The sequence below is a fragment of the Triticum urartu genome, chromosome 5, assembly GCF_003073215.2.
Source record: "Triticum urartu cultivar G1812 chromosome 5, Tu2.1, whole genome shotgun sequence".
NCBI classification, from domain to species: Eukaryota; Viridiplantae; Streptophyta; class Magnoliopsida; order Poales; family Poaceae; genus Triticum; species Triticum urartu.
Genome location: NC_053026.1, coordinates 474,985,196 through 475,004,375, shown reverse-complemented (window position 1 = coordinate 475,004,375; position 19,180 = coordinate 474,985,196). Strand labels below are relative to the sequence as shown.

At 43.7% G+C, this 19,180-nt stretch overlaps 1 pseudogene; it reads right to left on the bottom strand.

The window, feature by feature from the left end:
* Positions 1-19,053, bottom strand: part of LOC125507184 — a 22,491-nt pseudogene extending 3,438 nt beyond the window's left edge.
* Between the last annotated feature and the right edge of the window lie 127 nt (positions 19,054-19,180).

Here is a 19,180-nt window from a genome sequence, read left to right as displayed (position 1 = left end):
CAACTAACTCATTAGTTGCAATGCTTGCAAGGCTTATGTGATGTGCATTACCGAGAGGGCCCAGAGATACCTCTCCGACAATCGGAGTGACAAATCCTAATCTCGAAATACGCCAACCCAACATCTACCTTTGGAGACACCTGTAATGCTCCTTTATAATCACCCAGTTACGTTGTGACGTTTGGTAGCACCCAAAGTGTTCCTCCGGCAAACGGGAGTTGCATAATCTCATAGTTATAGGAACATGTATAAGTCATGAAGAAAGCAATAGCAACATACTAAACGATCGGGTGCTAAGCTAATGGAATGGGTCATGTCAATCAGATCATTCAACTAATGATGTGACCTCGTTAATCAAATAACAACTCATTGTTCATGGTTAGGAAACATAACCATCTTTGATTAACGAGCTAGTCAAGTAGAGGCATACTAGTGACACTTTGTTTGTCTATGTATTCACACATGTATTATGTTTCCGGTTAATACAATTCTAGCATGAATAATAAACATTTATCATGATTATAAGGAAATAAATAATAACTTTATTATTGCCTCTAGGGCATATTTCCTTCAGTCTCCCACTTGCACTAGAGTCAATAATCTAGATTACACCGTAATGATTCTTACACCCATGGAGTCTTGGTGCTGATCATGTTTTGCTCGTGGAAGAGGCTTAGTCAATGGGTCTGCAACATTCAGATCCGTATGTATCTTGCAAATTTCTATGTCTCCCACCTGGACTAGATCCCGGATGGAATTGAAGCGTCTCTTGATGTGCTTGGTTCTCTTGTGAAATCTGGATTCCTTTGCCAACGCAATTGCACCAGTATTGTCACAAAAGATTTTCATTGGACCCGATGCACTAGGTATGACACCTAGATCGGATATGAACTCCTTCATCCAGACTTCTTCGTTTGCTGCTTCCAAGCAGCTATGTACTCCGCTTCACATGTAGATCCCGCTACGACGCTTTGTTTAGAACTGCACCAACTGACAGCTCCACCGTTTAATGTAAACACGTATCCGGTTTGCGATTTAGAATCGTCCGGATCAGTGTCAAAGCTTGCATCAACGTAACCATTTACGACGAGCTCTTTGTCACCTCCATATACGAGAAACATATCCTTAGTCCTTTTCAGGTATTTCAGGATGTTCTTGACCGCTGTCCAGTGATCCACTCCTGGATTACTTTGGTACCTCCCTGCTAGACTTATAGCAAGGCACACATCAGGTCTGGTACACAGCATTGCATACATGATAGATCCTATCGCTGATGCATAGGGAACATCTTTCATATTCTCTCTATCTTCTGCAGTGGTCGGGCATTGAGTCTTACTCAATTTCACACCTTGTAACACAGGCAAGAATCCTTTCTTTGCTTGATCCATTTTGAACTTCTTCAAAATCTTGTCAAGGTATGTGCTTTGTGAAAGTCCAATTAAGCGTCTTGATCTATCTCTATAGATCTTTATACCTAATATGAAAGCAGCTTCACCGAGGTCTTTCATTGAAAAACTCTTATTCAAGTATACCTTTATGTTATCTAGAAATTCTATATCATTTCCAATTAGTAATATGTCATCCACATATAATATCAGAAATGCTACAGAGCTCCCACTCACTTTCTTGTAAATACAGGCTTCTCCAAAAGTCTGTATAAAACCAAATGCTTTGATCACACTATCAAAGCGTTTATTCCAACTCCGAGAGGCTTGCACCAGTCCATAAATGGATCGCATGAGCTTGCACACTTTGTTAGCTCCCTTTGGATCGACAAAACCTTTTGGTTGCATCATATACAACTCTTCTTCTAGAAATCCATTCAGGAATGCAGTTTTGACATCCATTTGCCAAATTTCATAATCATAAAATGCGGCAATTGCTAACATGATTCGGACAGACTTAAGCATCGCTACGGGTGAGAAGGTCTCATCGTAGTCAACCCCTTGAACTTGTCGAAAACCTTTTGCGACAAGTCGAGCTTTGTAGACAGTAACATTACCGTCAGCGTCAGTCTTCTTCTTGAAGATCCATTTATTCTCAATTGCTTGCCGATCATCGGGCAAGTCAACCAAAGTCCATACTTTGTTCTCATACATGGATCCCATCTCAGATTTCATGGCTTCAAGCCATTTTGCGGAATCTGGGCTCACCATCGCTTCTTCATAGTTTGTAGGTTCATCATGATCTAGTAGTATGACTTCCAGAACAGGATTACCGTACCACTCTGGTGCGGATCTTACTCTGGTTGATCTACGAGGTTCAGTAGTATCTTGATTTGAAGTTTCATGATCATTATCATTAGCTTCCTCACTAACTGGTGTAGGTTTCACTGAAACAGTTTTCTGTGATGTACTACTTTCCAATAAGGGAGCAGGTACATTTACCTCGTCAAGTTCTACTTTCCTCCCACTCACTTCTTTCGAGAGAAACTCCTCTAGAAAGTTTCCGAATTTAGCAACAAAAGTCTTGCCTTCGGATCTGTGATAGAAGGTGTATCCAATAGTTTCCTTTGGATATCCTATGAAGACACATTTCTCCGATTTGGGTTCGAGCTTATCAGGTTGAAGCTTTTTCACATAAGCATCGCAGCCCCAAACTTTCAGAAACGACAACTTTGGTTTCTTGCCAAACCACAGTTCATAAGGCGTCGTCTCAACGGATTTTGATGGTGCCCTATTTAACGTGAATGCGGCCGTCTCTAGAGCGTATCCCCAAAACGATAGCGGTAAATCAGTAAGAGACATCATAGATCGCACCATATCTAGTAAAGTACGATTACGACGTTCGGACACACCATTACGCTGTGGTGTTCCGGGTGGCGTGAGTTGCGAAACTATTCCACAATTTTTCAAATGTACACCAAACTCGTAACTCAAATATTCTCCTCCACGATCAGATCGTAGAAACTTTATTTTCTTGTTACGATGATTTTAAACTTCACTCTGAAATTCCTTGAACTTTTAAAATGTTTCAGACTTATGTTTCATTAAGTAGATATACCCATATCTGCTTAAATCATCTGTGAAGGTGAGAAAATAACGATATCCGCCACGAGCCTCAATATTCATCGGACCACATACATCTGTATGTATGATTTCCAACAAATTTGTTGCTCTCTCCATAGTACCGGAGAACGGTGTTTTGGTCATCTTGCCCATGAAGCACGGTTCGCAAGTACCAAGTGATTCATAATCAAGTGGTTCCAAAAGTCCATCAGAATGGAGTTTCTTCATGCGCTTTACACCGATATGACCTAAACGGCAGTGCCACAAATAAGTTGCACTCTCATTATCAACTCTGCATCTTTTGGCTTCAACATTATGAATATGTGTGTTACTACTATCGAGATTCAACAAGAACAGACCACTCTTCAAGGGTGCATGACCATAAAAGATATTACTCATATAAATAGAACAACCATTATTCTCTGATTTAAATGAATAACCGTCTCGCATCAAACAAGATCCAGATATAATGTTCATGCTTAACGCTGGCACCAAATAACAATTATTTAGGTCTAATACTAATCCCGAAGGTAGATGTAGAGGTAGCGTGCCGACTGCGATCACATCGACTTTGGAACCGTTTCCCACGCGCATCGTCACCTCGTCCTTAACCAATCTTCGCTTGATCCGTAGTCCCTGTTTCGAGTTGCAAATATTAGCACAGAACTAGTATCAAATACCCAGGTGCTACTGCGAGCATTAGTAAGGTACACATCAATAACATGTATATCACATATACCTTTGTTCACCTTGCCATCCTTCTTATCCGCCAAATACTTGGGGCAGTTCCGCTTCCAGTGACCAGTCTGCTTGCAATAGAAACACTCAGTTTCAGGCTTAGGTCCAGGTTTGGGTTTCTTCTCTTGAGTAGCAACTTGCTTGCCGTTCTTTTTGAAGTTCCCCTTCTTCTTCCCTTTGCCCTTTTTCTTGAAACTAGTGGTCTTGTTGACCATCAACACTTGATGCTCCTTCTTGATTTCTACCTCCGCAGCTTTCAGCATTGCGAAGAGCTCGGGAATAGTCTTGTTCATCCCTTGCATATTATAGTTCATCACGAAGCTCTTGTAGCTTGGTGGTAGTGATTGAAGAATTCTGTCAATGACGCAATCATCTGGAAGATTAACTCCCAATTGAATCAAGTGATTATTATACCCAGACATTTTGAGTATATGCTCACTGACAGAACTGTTCTCCTCCATCTTGCAGCTATAGAACTTATTGGAGACTTCATATCTCTCAATTCGGGCATTTGCTTGAAATATTAACTTCAACTCTTGGAACATCTCATATGCTCCATGACGTTCAAAACATCGTTGAAGTCCCGATTCTAAGCCGTAAAGCATGGCACACTGAACTATCGAGTAGTCATCAGCTTTGCTCTGCCAGACATTCATAACATCCGGTGTTGCTCCTGCAGCAGGCCTGGCACCCAGCGGTGCTTCCAGGACGTAATTCTTCTGTGCAGCAATGAGGATAATCCTCAAGTTACGGACCCAGTCCGTGTAATTGCTACCATCATCTTTCAACTTTGCTTTCTCAAGGAACGCATTAAAATTCAATGGAACAACAGCACGAGCCATCTATCTACAATCAAACATAAACAAGCAAGATACTAATCAGGTACTAAGTTTCATGATAAATTTAAGTTCAGTTAATCAAATTAATTAAAGAACTCCCACTTAGATAGACATCCCTCTAATCCTCTAAGTGATTACGTGATCCAAATCAACTAAACCATAACCGATCATCATGTGAGATGGAGTAGTTTTCAATGGTGAACATCGTTATGTTGATCATATCTACTATATGATTCACGCTCGACCTTTCGGTCTCCGTGTTCCGAGGCCATATCTGTATATGCTTGGCTCATCAAGTATAACCTGAGTATTCCGCGTGTGCAACTGTTTTGCACCCGTTGTATTTGAACGTAGAACCTATCACACCCGATCATCACGTGGTGTCTCAGCACGAAGAAATTTCGCAATGGTGCACACTCAGGGAGAACACTTCTTGATAATTTAGTGAGAGATCATCTTATAATGCTACCGTCAATCAAAGCAAGATAAGATGCATAAAAAGGATAAACATCACATGCAATCAATATAAGTGATATGATATGGCCATCATCATCTTGTGCTTGTGATCTCCATCTCCGAAGCACCGTCGTGATCACCATCGTCACCGGCGTGACACCTTGATCTCCATCGTAGCATCGTTGTCATCTCGCCAAGCTAGTGCTTCTACGACTATCACTACCGCTTAGTAATAAAGTAAAGCATTACATCACGATTGCATTGCATACAATAAAACGACAACCATAAGGCTCCTGCCAGTTGCCGATAACTCGGTTACAAAACATGATCATCTCATACAATAAAATTCAGCATCATGTCTTGACCATATCACATCACAACATGCCCTGCAAAAACAAGTTAGACGTCCTCTACTTTGTTGTTGCAAGTTTTACGTGGCTGCTACGGGCTTAAGCAAGAACCAATCTCACCTATGCATCAAAACCACAACGATAGTTTGTCAAATAGACTCCGTTTTAAACAAGTTAGACGTCCTCTACTTTGTTGTTGCAAGTTTTACGTGGCTGCTACGGGCTTAAGCAAGAACCAATCTCACCTATGCATCAAAACCACAACGATAGTTTGTCAAATAGACTCCGTTTTAAACAAGTTAGACGTCCTCTACTTTGTTGTTGCAAGTTTTACGTGGCTGCTACGGGCTTAAGCAAGAACCAATCTCACCTATGCATCAAAACCACAACGATAGTTTGTCAAATAGACTCCGTTTTAACCTTCGCAAGGACCGAGCGTAGCCATACTTGGTTCAACTAAAGTTGGAGAGACAGTCGCCCGCAAGCCACCTATGTGCAAAGCACGTCGGGGGAACCGGTCTCGCGTAAGCGTACGCGTAATGTTGGTCCGGGTCGTCTCGTCCAACAATGCCACCGAACCAAAGTATGACATGCTGGTAGGCAGTATGACTTATATCGCCCACAACTCACTTGTCGTGCATATAACATCAACATAAATAACCTAGGCTCTGATACCACTGTTGGGTTTCGTAGTAATTTCAAAAAAATTCCTACGCACACGCAAGATCATGTGATGCATAGCAACAAGAGGGGAGAGTGTTGTCTACGTACCCACGCAGACCGACTGCGGAAGCGTTGACACGACATAGAGGAAGTAGTCGTACGTCTTCACGATCCAACCGATCAAGCACCGAAACTACGGCACCTCTGAGTTCGAGCACACGTTCAGCTCGATGACGATCCCCGGACTCCGATCCAGCAAAGTGTCGGGGAAGAGTTCCGTCAGCACGATGGCGTGGTGACGATCTTGATGCACTACAGCAGCAGGGCTTCGCCTAAACTCTGCTACAGTATTATCGAGGACTATGGTGGCTGGGGCGCCGCACACGGCTAAGGAATAGATCACGTGGATCAACTTGTGTGTTTCTAGGGTGCCTCTGCCTCAGTATATAAAGGAGCCAAGGGGGAGGGGGGCGCCGGCCAGGAGGAGGGCGCAGGAGGAGTCCTACTCCTTCCGGGAGTAGGACTCCCCCCCCAATCCTAGTTGGACTAGGATTCCCCGAGGGGGAAAGAGAGAGAAGGGGGGCCGGCCACCTCTCCTAGTCCTAATAGGACTAGGGGGAGGGGGGAGGCGCGCGGACACCTTGGGCTGCCCCTTTCTCCTTTCCACTAAAGCCCATCTAGGCCCATATGGTTCCCGGGGGGTTCCGGTAACCTCCCGGTACTCCGGTAAAATCCCGATTTCACCCGGAACACTTCCGATATCCAAACATAGGCTTCCAATATATCAATCTTTACGTATCGACCATTTCGAGACTCCTCGTCATGTCCGTGATCACATCCGGGACTCCGAACAACCTTCGGTACATCAAAATGCATAAACTCATAATATAACTGTCATCGTAACCTTAAGCATGCAGACCCTACGGGTTCGAGAACAATGTAGACATGACCGAGACACGTCTCCGGTCAATAACCAATAGCGGGACCTGGATGCCCATATTGGCTCCTACATATTCTACGAAGATCTTTATCGGTCAGACCGCATAACAACATACGTTGTTCCCTTTGTCATCGGTATGTTACTTGCCCGAGATTCGATCGTCGATATCCAATACCTAGTTCAATCTCGTTACCGGCAAGTCTCTTTACTCGTTCTGTAATACATCATCCCGCAACTAACTCATTAGTTGCAATGCTTGCAAGGCTTATGTGATGTGCATTACCGAGAGGGCCCAGAGATACCTCTCCAACAATCGGAGTGACAAATCCTAATCTCGAAATACGCCAACCCAACATCTACCTTTGGAGACACCTGTAATGCTCCTTTATAATCACCCAGTTACGTTGTGACGTTTGGTAGCACCCAAAGTGTTCCTCCGGCAAACGGGAGTTGCATAATCTCATAGTTATAGGAACATGTATAAGTCATGAAGAAAGCAATAGCAACATACTAAACGATCGGGTGCTAAGCTAATGGAATGGGTCATGTCAATCAGATCATTCAACTAATGATGTGACCTTGTTAATCAAATAACAACTCATTGTTCATGGTTAGGAAACATAACTATCTTTGATTAACAAGCTAGTCAAGTAGAGGCATACTAGTGACACTTTGTTTGTCTATGTATTCACACATGTATTATGTTTCCGGTTAATACAATTCTAGCATGAATAATAAACATTTATCATGATTATAAGGAAATAAATAATAACTTTATTATTGCCTCTAGGGCATATTTCCTTCACAAAACCATACTTCCTATATATCAATCTTTACCTCTGGACCATTCCGGAACTCCTCGTGATGTCCGGGATCTCATCCGGGACTCCGAACAACATTCGGTAACCGTGTACATACTTTCCCTATAACCCTAGCGTCATCGAACCTTAAGTGTGTAGACCCTACGGGTTCGGGAGACATGCAGACATGGCCGAGAAAACTCTCCGGCCAATAACCAACAGCGGGATCTGGATACCCATGTTGCCTCCCACATGCTCCACGATGATCTCATCGGATGAACCACGATGTCAAGGACTTAATCAATCCCGTATATAATTCCCTTTGTCTAGCGGTACGATACTTGCCCGAGATTCAATCGTCGGTATCCCGATACCTTGTTCAATCGCGTTACCGGCAAGTCTCTTTACTCGTTCCGTAACACATCATCCCATGATCAACTCCTTGATCACATTGTGCACATTATGATGATGTCCTACCGAGTGGGCCCAGAGATACCTCTCCGTCACACGGAGTGACAAATCCCAGTCTTGATTCGTGCCAACCCAACAGACACTTTCGGAGATGCTCGTAGTGCACCTTTATAGCCACCCAGTTACCTTGTGACATTTGGCACACCCAAAGCATTCCTACGGTATCCGGGAGTTGCACAATCTCATGGTCTAAGGAAATGATACTTGACATTAGAAAAGCTTTAGCATACGAACTACACGATCTTTGTGCTAGGCTTAGGATTGGGTCTTGTCCATCACATCATTCTCCTAATGATGTGATCCCGTTATCAACGACATCCAATGTCCATGGTCAGGAAACTGTAACCATCTATTGATCAACGAGCTAGTCAACTAGAGGTTTACTAGGGACATGGTGTTGTCTATGTATCCACACATGTATCTGAGTTTCCTATCAATACAATTCTAGCATGGATAATAAACGATTATCATGATCAAGGAAATATGATAATAACTAATTTATTATTGCCTCTAGGGCATATTTCCAATAGTCTCCCACTTGCACTAGAGTCAATAATCCAGTTCACATCGATATGTGATTAACACTCAAGGTCACATCCCCATGTGACTAACACCCAAAGAGTTCTGGGTTTGATCATGTTATGCTTGTGAGAGAGGTTTCACTCAACGGGTCTGAAACATTCAGATCCGTATGTACTTCGCAAATTTCTATGGCATCTTGTAGATGCAAATACTACGCTACATTTGGAGCCATTTCAAATAACTGTTCTACTTGGAGCTATTCTAAATTGTTGCCCCATTATACGTATCCGATATCTCTACTCAGAGCTATCCGGATAGGTGTTAAGCTTGCATCGACGTAACTCTTTACGTCGAATTCTTTATCACCTCCATAACCGAGAAACATATCCTTATTCCTCTAAGGATAATTTAGACCGCTATCTGGTGATCTACTCCTAGATTACCTTTGTACCCTCTTGCCAGATATGTGGCAAGGCACACATCAGGTGCGGTACTCAGCATGGCATACCATGTAGAGCCTATGACAAAAGCATAGGGGATGACCTTCGTCCTTCCTCTTTCTTCTGCCGTGGTCGAGCTTTAAGTCTTAACTTCATACCTTACAACTCAGGCAAGAACTCTTTCTTTGACTGATCCATCTTGAACACCTTCAAGATCATGTCAAGGTATGTGCTCATTTGAAAGTACCATTAAGCGTTTTGATCTATCCGTATAGATCTTGATGCTCAATGTTCAAGTAGCTTAATCCAGGCTTTCCATTGAAAAACACTTTCCAAATAACCCTATATGCTTTCCAGAAATTCTACGTCATTTCTGATCAACAATATGTCAACAACATATATTCATCAGAAATTCTATAGTGCTCCCACTCACTTCTTTGGAAATACAACTTTCTCATAAACTTTATATACACCCAAAATCTTTTATCATCTCATCAAAGCATACATTCCAACTCCGAGATGATTACTCCAGTCCTTAGAAGGATTGCTGGAGCTTTGCATACTTATTAGCATCTTTCAGGATTGACAAAACCTTCCGGTTGTATCACATACAACCTTTCCTCAAGAAAATCGTCGAGGAAACAATGTTTTGACATCCTATCTGCAAGATTAAATAATGAAGTAATCGCTAATATAATTCCAACAGACTCTTAGCATCGCTACGAGTGAGAAATTCTCATCGTAGTCAACTCCTTGAACTTGCCGGAAAACATCTTAACGACAAGTCGAGCTTTCTTAATGGTGATACTTACCATCATTGTTCGTCTTCCTTTTAAAAAATCCATATGTACCTAACAGCCTTACGACCATCAAGTAGTACTTTCAAAGTCTACACTTTGTTTCATATATGGATCCTCTCTCGGATTATATGGCCTCGAGCCATTTTGGAATCCAGGCCCACCATCGCTTCTCCATAGCTCGTAGGTTCATTGTTGTCTAGCAACATGACTTCCAAGACAGGATTACGTACCACTCTGAAGTAGTACGCATCCTTATCATCCCACGAGGTTTGGTAGTGACTTGATCTGAAGTTTCATGATCACTATCATAAGCTTCCACTTCAATCGGTGTAGGTGCCATAGGAACAACTCCCTGTGCCCTGCCACACACTAGTTGAAGAGACGGTTCAATAACCTCATCAAGTCTCCACCATCCTCCCACTCAATTCTTTCAAGAGAAACTTTTCCTCGAGAAAGGACCCGATTCTAGAAACAATCCCTTATTGCTTTTGGATCTGAGACAGGAGGTATACCCAACTGTTTTGGGTGTCTTATGAAGATGCATTTATCCGCTTTGGGTTCGAGCTTATCAGCCTGAAACTTTTCCACATAAGCGTCGCAGCCCCAAACTTTTAAGAAATGACAGCTTAGGTTTCTCTAAACCATAGTTCATATGGTGTCATCTCATCGGAATTACGTGGTGCCCTATTTAAAGTGAATGTGGTTGTCTCTAATGCCTAACCCATAAACTATCATGGTAATTCAATAAGAGACATCATGGTATGCATCATATCCAATAGGGTGCAGTTATGATGTTCGGACACACCATCACACTATGGTGTTCCAGGCTGTATTAGTTGTGAAACAATTTCCATAATGTCTTAATTCTGTGCCAAACTCGTAATTCAGATATTCATCTCTATGATCATATCATAGATATTTTATTCTCTTGTCACGACGATCTTTCAACTTCACCCTGAAATTACTTGAACCTTTCAATAATTCAGACTCGTGATTCATCAAGTAAATATACTCAACATCTACTCAAATCATCTGTGAAGTAAGAACATAACGATATCCACTACACGCCTCAGCACTCATTGGACTGCACACATCAAAATGTATTACTTCCAACAAGTTGCTTTCTAGTTCCATTTTACTGAAAACGAGGCTTTCAGTCATCTTGCCCATGTGGTATGATTTGCATGTCTCAAGTGATTCAAAATCAAGTGAGTCCAAATGGTCCATTTGCATGGAGTTTCTTCATGCATATACACCAATAGACATGGTTCGCATGTCTCAAACTTTTCAAAAACGAGTGAGCCCAAAGATCCATCAACATGGAGCTTCTTCATGCGTTTTATACCGATATGACTTACGTGGCAATGCCACAAGTAGGTGGTACTATCATTACTATCTTATATCTTTTGGCATGAACATGTGTATCACTACGATCGAGATTCAATAAACCATTCATTTTAGGTGCAAGACCATTGAAGGTATTATTCAAATAAACAGAGTAACCATTATTCTCCTTAAATGAATAACCGTATTGCGATAGACATAATCCAATCATGTCTATGCTCAACGCAAACACCAATCTCGATGGTAGAGGGAGCGTGCAATGCTTGATCACATCAAGCTAGGGAAAAACTTCCAACACATATCGCCAGCTCACCTTTAGCTAGTCTCCGTTTACTCCGCAGCCTTTTATTTCGAGTTTACTAACATTTAGCAACCGAACCGGTATCTAATACCATGGTGCTACTAGGAGTACTAGTAAAGTACACATTAACACAATGTATATCCAATATACTTCTATCGACCTTGCCAGCCTTCTCATCTACCAAGTATCTAGGGTAATTCTGCTCCAATGGTTGTTCCCCTTATTACAGAAGCACTTAGTCTCGGGTTTGGATTCAACCTTGGGTTTCTTCACTAGAGCAGCAGCTGATTTGCCGTTTCATGAAGTATCCCTTCTTGCCCTTGCGCTTCTTGAAACTAGTGGTTTCACCAACCATCAACAATTGATGCTCCTTCTTGATTTCTACTTTTGTGGTGTCAAACATCGCGAATATCTCAAGGATCATCATATATGTCCCTGATATATCATAGTTCATCACTAAGCTCTAGCAGCTTGGTGGTAATGACTTCGGAGAAACATCACTTTCTCATCTGGAAGATCAACTCCCACTCGATTCAAATGATTGTTGTACTCAGACAATCTGAGCACAAGCTCAACAATTGAGCTTTCCTCCCTTAGTTTGCAGGCTAAGAAAATCGTCGGAGGTCTTATACCTCTTGACGTGGGCACGAGCCTAAAATCCCAATTTTAGCCCTCAAAACATCTCATATGTTTCGCGACGTTTCAACACGTCTTCGGTGCCTCAACTCTAAACCGTTTAACTGAACTATCATGTAGTTATCAAAATGGGTATGTCAGATGTTCGCAACATCCACAAACAACGTTCGAGGTTCAGCACACTGAGCGGTGCATTAAGGACATAAGCCTTCTATGAAGCAATGAGGACAATCCTCAGTTTATGGACCTAGTCCGCATAATTGCTACTATCAACTTTCAACTAAATTTTCTCTAGGAACATATCTAAACAGTAGAACTGAAGCGCGAGCTACGACATAATTTGTGAAGACCTTTTGACTATGTTCAGGATAATTAAGTTCATCTTATGAACTCGCACTCAGATAGACATCCCTCTAGTCATCTAAGTGATTACATGATCCGAGTCAACTAGGCCGTGTCCGACCATCACGTGAGACGGACTAGTCTTCATTGGTGAACATCTTCATGTTGATCGTATCTACCATACGACTCATGCTCGACCTTTCGGTCTCTTGTGTTCCGAGGCCATGTCTGTACATGCTAGGCTCGTCAAGTCAACCTAAGTGTTTCGCGTGTGTAAATCTGTCTTACACCCGTTGTATGTGAACGTTAGAATCCATCACACCCGATCATCACGTGGTGCTTCGAAACGACGAACTTTCGCAACGGTGCACAGTTAGGGGGGACACTTCTCTTGAAATTTTAGTGAGGGATCATCTTATTTAAGCTACCGTCGTTCTAAGCAAATAAGATGTATAAACATGATAAACATCACATGCAATCAAATAGTGGCATGATATGGCCATCATCACTTTGCTCCTTTTGATCTCCATCTTCGGGGCTCCATGATCATCATCATCACCGGCATGACACCATGATCTCCATCATCATGATCTCTATCATCGTGTCTTCATGAAGTTGTCTCGCCAACTATTACTTCTACTACTACAGCTAACGGTTAGCAATAAAGTAAAGTAATTACATGACGTTTATGTTGACACGCAGGTCATAAATAAATTAAGACAACTCCTATGGCTCCTGCCGGTTGTCATACTCATCGACATGCAAGTCGTGATTCCTATTACAAGAACATGATCAATCTCATACATCACATATATCATTCATCACATCCTTTTTGGCCATATCACATCACATGGCATACCCTGCAAAAACAAGTTAGACGTCCTCTAATTGTTGTTTGCATGTTTTACGTGGCTGCTTTGGGTTTCTAGCAAGAACGTTTCTCAGCTACGCAAAAACCACAATGTGATATGCCAATTGCTATTTACCCTTCATAAGGACCCTTTTCATCAAATCCATTCCGACTAAAGTGGGAGAGACTGGCACCCGCTAGCCACCTTATGCAACTAGTGCATGTCAGTCGGTGGAACCTGTCTCACGTAAGAGTACGTGTAAGGTCGGTCCGGGCCGCTTCATCCCACAATACCGTCAAAACAAGATAATACTAGTAACGGCAAGTAAATTGACAAAATCAACGCCCAAAACTGCTTTGTGTTCTACTCGTGCACAGAAACTACGCATAAACCTGGCTCATGATGCCACTGTCGGAGAACGTAGCAGAAATTCAAAATTTTCTACGCAACACCAAGATCAATCTATGGATTAATCTAGCAACGAGGGGAAGGAGAGTGCATCTACATACCCTTGTAGATCGCTAAGCGGAAGTGTTCAAGTGAACGGGGTTGATGGAGTCGTACTCGTCGTGATTCAAATCACCGATGATCCTAGTGCCGAACGGACGGCACCTCCGTGTTCAACACACGTACATCCCGGTGACGTCTCCTACGCCTTGATCCAGCAAGGGGAGAAGGAGAGGTTGGGGAAGACTCCATCCAGCAGCAGCACGACGGCGTGGTGGTGGTGGAGGAGCGCTGGACTCCAGTAGGGCTTCGCCAAGCACTACGAGAGACGAGGAGGGAGAGAGGTAGGGCTGCGCCAAGAGGGAGAGCAAATCACATGTGTTGGGCAGCCCCAAACCTCAAGTATATATAGGGGGAGGGGAGGGGCTGCGCCCCCACCTAGGGTTCCCTCCCTAGGGGTGGCGGCCAGCCCTAGATCCCATCTAGGGGGCGGCCAAGGGGGGAGAGAGGGGGGCGCACCACTAGGTGGGCCTTAGGCCCATCTGAGCCTAGGGTTTGCCCCCTTCCCCTCTTGGAGGCGCTTTAAGCCTTGGTGGGAGGCGCCCCAGCCCACCTAGGGGCTGGTCCCTTCCCACTATTGGCCCATGTAGGCCTCCGGGGCTGGTGGCCCCACCTGGTGGACCCCCGGACCCCTCCGGTGGTCCCGGTACACTATCGGTGATGCCCGGAACACTTCCGGTGGCCAAAACCATACTTCCTATATATCAATCTTTACCTCCAGACCATTCTGGAACTCCTCGTGACGTCCGGGATCTCATCCAGGACTCCGAACAACATTCGGTAACCGTGTACATACTTTCCCTATAACCCTAGCGTCATCGAACCTTAAGTGTGTAGACCCTACGGGATCGGGAGACATGCAGACATGGCCGAGAAAACTCTCCGGCCAATAACCAACAGCGGGATCTGGATACCCATGTTGGCTCCCACATGCTCCACGATGATCTCATCGGATGAACCACGATGTCAAGGACTTAATCAATCCCGTATACAATTCCCTTTGTCTAGCGGTACGATACTTGCCCGAGATTCGATCGTCGGTATCCCGATACCTTGTTCAATCTCGTTACCAGCAAGTCTCTTTACTCGTTCCGTAACACATCATCCCGTGATCAACTCCTTGATCACATTGTGCACATTATGATGATGTCCTACCGAGTGGGCCCAGAGATACCTCTCCGTTTACAAGGAGTGACAAATCCCAGTCTCGATTCGTGCCAACCCAACAGACACTTTCGGACATACCTGTAGTGTACCTTTATAGCCACCCAGTTACGTTGTGACGTTTGGCACACCCAAAGCATTCCTACGGTATCCGGGAGTTGCACAATCTCATGGTCTAAGGAAATGATACTTGACATTAGAAAAGCTTTAGCATACGAACTACACGATCTTTGTGCTAGGCTTAGGATTGGGTCTTGTCCATCACATCATTCTCCTAATGATGTGATCCCGTTATCAACGACATCCAATGTCCATGGTCAGGAAACTGTAACCATCTATTGATCAATGAGCTAGTCAACTAGAGGTTTACTAGGGACATGGTGTTGTCTATGTATCCACACATGTATCTGAGTTTCCTATCAATACAATTCTAGCATGGATAATAAACGATTATCATGAACAAGGAAATATGATAATAACTAATTTATTATTGCCTCTAGGGCATATTTCCAACAATTTTAACCCCCCCCCCCAGGCCAGTGCTTCTCTAAGTGTTGGTCCAACTGAGCGATGTCCGGGGCTACCAGGGGCAACTCTGGGCTGGCCTACCCGACGTCTTGCTCATCCGGTGTGCCCTGAGAACGAGATATGTGCAGCTCCTATCGGGATTTGTCGGCACATCTGGGTGGCTTTGCTGGTCTTGTTTTACCATTGTCGAAATGTCTTGTAACCAGGATTCGGAGCCTGATCGAGTCTTCCTGGGAGAAGGAATATCCTTCCTTGACCGTGAGAGCTTGTGATGGGCTAAGTTGGGACACCCCTGCAAGGATTTGAACTTTCGAAAGCCGTGTCCGCGGTTATGGGCAGATGGGAATTTGTTAATGTTCGGTTGTAGAAAACCTGAAACTTATCTTAACTAAAATGCATCAACCGCGTGTGTAGCTGTGATGGTCTCTTTCCGGCGGAGTCCGGGAAGTGAACACGGTGTTGGAGTTATGCTTGAACGTAAGTAGTCTAGGATCACTTCTTGATCATAGTTTCTCGACCGTGCCTTGCCTTCTCTTCTCGCTCTCATTTGCGTATGTTAGCCACCAAATATGCTAGTCGCTTGCTGCAGCTCCACCCCATACCTTTTACTCTTCCCATAAGCTTAAATAGTCTTGATCGCGAGGGTGCGAGATTGCTGAGTCACCATGACTCACAGATACTTCCAAAACCAGCTTGCAGGTGCCGATGAGACCGTGCAGCTTGTCAGTAGTGGTGCCCAGTTGGCGCGATCGGGGACTATGTTGTATTTGAGGTTTATCTTTATTTTGGTTCCGTAGTCGGACCTTGAGTGTATTTGGATGAATGTAATGACTTATTTATGCATTCTGTGACGTGGCGATTGTAAGCCAACTATGTATCTCTTTCCCTTATGTATTACATGGGTTGTGTGAAGATTACCTCACTTGCAACTTTGTTTACAATGCGGTTATGCCTCTAAGTCGTGCTTCGACACGTGGGAGATATAGCCGCATCGTGGGCGTTACAGTGACACCGGCTGCAAGGCTCCAGAACATTTAACTTGACTTTAGAGGGAACTTTGCTCTCAATGTATGTTCTCACAGCCAAGATTGATTTATGTGCCTCCCTTATATATGCAGTTTGCATTGGAAAGCATCTGCTGCCCAGTATATTACCAGAACACCGGTAATTTACAGGACTAGCGTCCAATGTAAGGCGCTCAAGTGGATGCTGCATTCTGAAGAATATGACGTGTTAGCTCAAGCATGCTCTTTTGGGGGCAGAAACCGGTGATCTTCACACTCTTGAGGTTGCCATGGCGGTGTTCTGGAATTCGCCTCAGGGATGAGGAATCTCCCTCAAACGAGTCATAGTTGAACTGCCTACCTACCTGAAGATAAAAGGCCAAGATATTGAAATTGATCATTCAAACATGGTTATTAGATAATCTTTGCAAGATGAACAGTGTATTTTGTTAGGAAAGGGTGAACAGGACTTACATATAAGCGAAAAGTCTCCAGGGAAGGAGAAGCATCAAAAAAAGAAACAAACGATAAATAATCGTAGTCCCGGTGGAAATAGCTTCCAAAAATATTAATACACAAGACCTTGAGGTGGAGGAATTTGCTAGATGCCATTGGTGCATTGGCTATCTGCATAAATATGTGTCAGGTTAATTATTCGAAGATATGGATATTTTTTATAATGACACTCGCCAACTTAAGAGTAAGAGGATACCTCACGAGTGGAATTTATGGTAAGTGTCTCAAGGTTGGGCACACCGGAAGGAAGGGTGTCAATAGCATAACTGATGGAACAGCTATGGTCCAACTTCAGGTTCTTCACGTTCAGGGAATCTCCAAGTGAGATTTGCACTTGATTACCTGTAAACCAAAATCTGGAGAGATTTGGAGCTTTATTCTGAATCACTTCAAGGCTCGAGCATGTAAGCACCTCCAAGAAACTGAAACGCTGCAGCAGGCAAGGTATCTCGAGGTGAATTATATCATGACAGAATACAAGCTTCAACTGTTCCAAAGCGAAGGAATTGGAGAGAAGGCACCCTAACTCATCCCCTGTAATATACACATTATGCAGATCAAGCGTTTTCAAGCTTCTCAAACCAAGTTGACACGTGGGATGTAATACACAATTGGCAAGGCGGATATTCTGAATCGAGTCTCGGCACCTGTCAGATAGAAGTGTGCATGGGAAGCTAAACGTTGGCTTTTTGTTTCTTTTTTGCAAACCAAATATTTCCTCTTTCCGCCATACTACAAGGTCGAGTTCTTCAATCATTGGTGTAACAGCAATCTGAAGCCAACTATTGAGACGATGATATGGTTCTGCATCACGAGGAACAAAGTATTCAAGCCTGAATTTCTTCACGCCAGGGCCTGAGTGTTTCATTAGAGCACGGTCAATTTTGTTGTTGTGGTCTCTAATAATATCCGGTCCCACTGTTTTTAGATTTCTTTTCCAGCACATCGTTTCATTCGTGAAGGTGAGATTGGGATGGGATCTCCAGGAGCGCAGAAAGAAGTGAGAAACACACGCGGTACGGGCAGCATCTTGCATTGGCAGGAGGGAATGTATATGATGCCAGATGTCCTGTGTGCACAAGTAGAAAAGTTCATCATGAGAATTGCAGAGGCAAAAGTACCAAGTGCCCTGTACAAGACTTCCTTTGTACATGTTGGTTTTAGGCATAAGCAAAGATGCAGCTAAGGTTAGGAACAAGTCGCAAAATGTTCTTGTAGGCATAAACAAGAGGAAAAACGATGAGAAGTACGAGTTCATGGCAAAATAAAACAAATGACACGGCTCGCACGGCAAAGAGTTCTAGGGGGTCTATTCTGCTATTGCACTTCGAGGACCTGGATGATGATTTTCATAGTTCGGGGACCTACGTGACACCCCTGACAGGACTGTAGGATATCACAGCAACTGAAGAATAAATTGCCAAGTCCTGTGATGCTGGTATTGTGCTTGCAACAGTAGTTTCCCACTGCTGCAACTGAGGGAAGTACCTCTGGAAGGTCTGGCAATGAACATCTTATCCTTTTGCTGCCTTGAGAATCATCATCCCGTCGGCGGGGTGAGCTTCCTCTTTTAGTTAATGCAGCAATAGTTCCACCGTCTGCAACACATCAGTGTTACGCACTAATCATTAGTAGGAACCAACGAGTTCAGAAGCAGACTCAAACTGAGGTGTGCTATCTTAGGGAAACGATGCGATTGCCCCCAAGTCCTGTCGGTTTTCCTTCAAATCTAACACAATCGGATCCCATCAGCGGATGAATTGGAGCAGATACGCTGAAGGTCTTACCATGGGCTTGGATCTGGCAGCTGTCCCGCTCCGGCTCCCGCTCCATGGAGGCGCTCCTCTTTCTCACTCGATCTCGATCTGTATTTGATGGCGCGCTGGCCAGGGCTAACTGCTACTGCGGCGGAGACGAATCACGGTAGTAATAAACCAACCAACGTGAAGACTCGGTTTCG